Raw genomic sequence first — 4,970 nt, 5'->3', positions numbered from 1 at the left:
AGAGACTATGTCAAGCACATAGGACTACCAAATAGGCAGGAGGTTATAGATTTTATAACACCCAAATATGTGGTCTATAGTTTCGATGATATTTGTAGCTATGTTCCTTGGAAAGAAAAAACAATATTTTATTTTACTTATCTCCTAATGTTCCAAAGGTGGATTTGTAGAGGCAATACAGGAAGTAAATAAATACTGAACTCGCTATGTTTTTCTTGGCCCTGAAACTAAATCCGCTCGGATCGGTTCTTGTAATGCATGTCTTCCAGTCATTAGTCAAGTTTCATAGATGTGAATACATGGAACGAAGAGTTAATTTCATCTTTTATCTCTTTAGTTTCACATTTCTGCCGGCAATTACCCCTATGTTATAATAATTCCTTCGGTTTAGAGAAACTGGTGCAAGTTTTTACCCGTTTCAAACTTCTATATAAGTTAATTATTCTTGTTCTAGTTTTTGTGAATGTGTTGGGATTCTTGCTTGTCTTCGAAAGTATATGGAAGAATCTCAAATCTTCTTATTTCCTTTTTAACTTTCTGAGGGCTAATAGAGTCAAACCTACACATGTTCCTCTGATTGGATTGGTGCCTAGTGTAAAATGTATCTATTCATGACGTGGAGAAACATGACCCTTAAATTAGCCAAAGCTTCTTTGCCCATTATATATAATATTAATATTTTCTGATATTCTGTTCGGTTGTCCTATTTGTACATCGTTTTCATGATTGTAGTCAGACATGAATCTTCGCCATACCGTGGTCCTTATCGAACCCTGCTTTCACAAATTTGCCGAAACTTTATAAATAAGAATCCATTGGCACATATCCTCGGTTTCTCACGACTTTGCACTACGATAACTTTTCGCACTAGATACCTCTCTTCATTTTTCGCTCTATGTAACATGTTTTTTTTGGGTTAAAGGTTGACCATACGAATCACTATCACTTGTTGCTGTTATTGCTACTTGCAAAAAAATTGTGGTGTGTATTCTCCTTTGTTGCTTCTTGTGTTATCCCTCTTGAATCATCAAAAGATTATACTTGATGAAAAATCCAACAAATGTGTTATTGTGTTATTGTGTTATTGTGTTATTGTGCTTTTGTTTCGACGGGGCATCCAGCCAGTTAAGGTGGCTCCGTGCCAGAAAGCTCAACCACCCCTATTGAATTGCTGGCTGTTTAGTTTTTGTGGCAGGATGTGCGCCACCAACACCCCGTTTCCTGTTGAATCATGTTGTTAATCCCCCCTACCCAACCCAAAACAAGGAACCTTTTGGTCTATAAACCAAATGGCCACTTTTTGCCTAACTGCAGGCCCACGTTGATGTGGCTGATCACCAACCCAAGCAACTTGGAAACATTCTATGCTTATTTATAATACACATACATTTCTTGCCACTTGTGAAGCATTTTTCAATGGAATCTTTGCCTGAGTCACAGTGCGAAATGGTATCCCGATTTTTTCGTCAATAGTATAAGAAGCCGTTCCATGCGACGGATTACGTATGTCCGATGAACTTGAAATTCATAAGCGGTGGGTCTACTTATCAGTGGGATTACGTATGTCTGCCTTGAGTACACCATCGATTTGTCATGGTTATTTTAATCATTCTAGTTGGCCTCCAATGGAGAAATCCAGTATGGCTCCGAGCACATCTGCTCTCTATATCTGGACCACTTAGCTGCTCTGAGATCCATGAAAGCATGAGTATTTTGGTCGGTATTCCATGTCATAAATCATGTGTATTTCCACGAAAATAAAAAGGTAAACATGGCTCCACGCGCACCCACATGAATAGTAAATTCAAGAATTATACTAGGAAAATTGAAAATCAAATCTAAAGTTTTGTGTAACAAACTTCGTCGACTATTTTACTCACGTATGAAATATCATGAAGTATTGACACCAGTGGTATTTTTAGTGAAGAAAATACAAATGAGACCTTATTATTCATTAAATATTTTTTAATATAGCTTTGATTTTGTCATTTTTCTCTCAGAATAACAAGGATGCAATTTCTTTTTGAAACTTCTTATGCAGGGTATATCGGTTGACTAAGTATGTTGCAAAAAATATTCAGTTTTTTTCTAGTATAGTTCTGAATTTATTATTGACTAGCACATATGTCCGTGCGTTGCAACGAAAGAGCTAATTGTGACTGAAATGTCCACCGGCACGGCCCAACAACACCCGAACGTGCTCGCCCACGGCAGAGGGGCGCACACTGAGATCTAGCAGAAATTCATATCAGTAGTACATTAAGAAGCATGCTACACAGACAATAATTTTGGTACGATTTTTGCACGGCAATTCTGATCTTAAAGAGCCTAATTGTTATTATTTTTTTCACACCAAGACATTATTAGTAAGTTGTAACAATATTTTAAATTTGCAACAAGTCATGAGAAATATTCGCAATAAAAGGATTCTCTTGTTTCGCAATAAAAGGGTTACATAAAGAAAAAATCAGGGGCTTTTTTGTAAGACTTAAACTTATGACAACATACGGGCACGCACTTTATTAGTAGGTATAGATAAGGGTTGCGCGTGGTTCACCAGATCCGTGTCTCGTATGTCCACTCCTTTTTTCCTCATGTTAGATCTTGACGTCCAGTCCGATGTGTGAACAATATATGCGGGTCCATGCTTTCTCTCACACGAATTTTATATTCACCGTTACATCTCTCTTCATTCTGCATTGATTGCCTACAAGATTTGTTTCAAGTCAAACAACACTAAGTTTGACCTAATTTATATTTAAAAATATCAAAATCAACAATACTAAAGTTATACGATATAAAAATTAATTTCGTGATGCATCTAATGACATCGATCTCGTATTGTCATATTCCTTCCTATAAAGTTGATCAAACTTTACAAAGTTTGAGTCATACAAATTTTAAATACAAACCAAAACAAACGGAGGGAGTAGTAGCATCTTCAATTTTGAAGTTTTCTAGTACCTATCACATCACAACGACGACTAAGAGCATCTGCAATCACAAATAGCAAACGTGAGCTTCCAAATGTGCACGAACGTGTCCGTTTGCGTTCGCCGACAGCACCCCGTCAACGGCCATATCTCACACTTCACAATCCCACTCCCCATTTGACGATTTACATTTCCATATGAAGATATGAACATCCATGATATGCGTAGGAACTAGGAAACTGCCACATACACTACTTGTAATCGGATATGTCAATGACGTTCTTGGCAAAATCACTGGGCTCGTGGTCAGTGGCGGCCTGGCGAAATGGCGGCGCCTTGTCGTTATCGTCCTCGGACGCCAAGGCCTCATTGAGATGCATGTCAGGCTCGCTGAGGACTAGACGATTGGCCTCCACCTGAGTGGATGGAATCGAGGATGGCCTTGCTCTGCCACCTACTTCGCTCGGGAGAGCTCGGACTTCGTGAGCACGCCCTCCATGCCGAATTCGGCCTGCTCCGGCATCGATGTCTGCTCCTCCTTGTTAGATGGCTCCTCTTCCGTCTCCTCCTCCTCCCCTTCGGACCCACCTCCTCCTACTCCGCCTCTTTCTCCTCCTACTTGGTGCCTCCTCCTCTAGACTATATGAAGGCAGGCCAGCCGTAATGCATGCAATGTGATGCACGGTGCATGCCTCCTCCTCTGCCTGAAGCTCCAGCATCAGGAGCTTGTAGTAGGTAATCTTTCTACGAACCATGGCGCGTCCTTATCATGTGACCTCATATTTGAAGTGGAATAGGGAGAGGAGGGGGCAGGAGCGACACTGACGAGAGGGATGAGAATGGGCTTGGGTTGCCCCTCCATCCAGGGTAAATATCCAGACTAGGTCCCTCAGGCGGCGTGCCAGAGCGGCACCATAATGCTTCCTCACCTAAACCGGAGGAGGCGCTCGTAGGTCCGACTAGTTTTAGTTTGGCCAGTCCTACATGGCAGGCACATCCGGGCTCGTTCGGGTGTCCCCATATCTGCCTTACATATAGGCTGGGTATGGGGGTTGTCGGTCAGCCCAGATTTTTGTCCATGTTTGGGGCGATCAGGAGTGAAAAATGCCACCCAACCGAACCGGGTAAACCCATCCCAAATGTTTGAGCTGACATGGGTACGGATATGGGGACACTAAGACGTGCCCGGACATGTCCGCCACGTCGCATAGACCATAGGGGCCAGAGGAAATCAGTTGAAGATGTCCCATCCTTGACTGACTTGCGATGGCTCTGTTTTATAAGAATTTGTTGCGTATTATCTCCATATATCATGTTCCACTGAACCAAGCACATGACCATTATGCATGATTTTCTGTATTTACTTTTTCCACTGTGAGCATTACATAATTTGTGTTTTTTATTTTAGCTTTTACTAGTTTCCTTTGTTTTGTTGTGTCTATAGCTGTTTTGGAGCAACCATAGGCCAATCACAAATGAAAAGGCGAAGGATGGGTTCAATGTGGAGGACTTCCAGACACTAGACTTAGGCATCTATAATGCTAAAAATGACATTTTCCAAATTGGTGAAAATAAAAATGCAATGCAACAAGTGCATTAGCGTTGTTCATGCGATTCCAATGAGCCAAAGAACATCAAAATCGAAGTTCATATGCAAAAGTTATGACCGATATATCGAAGAAGTGCAGATCATTCGACAAACCTCGGTACGACTACGCCGATGAAAGCCCGAAATGGCCCAGATCAGACGAGATTCGTAATAAATTTTGCCCTTGTTTTTTCCTACGACCTGCTTGGCCTCCAAGGGATGTTTTGGGATTGGATTTACCTCATCTAGAGTGAGGCCTTATGTATATACCTTCAACCCTATCCTTCGTCATCCATTCATCATTCATCCAAGATCAGTGTCCATTTTCATTGCTCCTCCAATACCACCTCCATAAAGTAAGAAGGGCCAACACTAGAGAAGAAAGAGGAGGCCCCGCCCCGCATCGCACCAGTCTTTGGGCCAGTGCCATCTCCACCATCGGTTGCCAC

The sequence above is a fragment of the Triticum dicoccoides genome, chromosome 7B (genome assembly GCF_002162155.2).
Source record: "Triticum dicoccoides isolate Atlit2015 ecotype Zavitan chromosome 7B, WEW_v2.0, whole genome shotgun sequence".
Lineage (NCBI taxonomy): Eukaryota > Viridiplantae > Streptophyta > Magnoliopsida > Poales > Poaceae > Triticum > Triticum dicoccoides.
The sequence above is the reverse complement of the archived record's forward strand: the minus strand, read 5'-3'. Positions refer to the sequence as shown.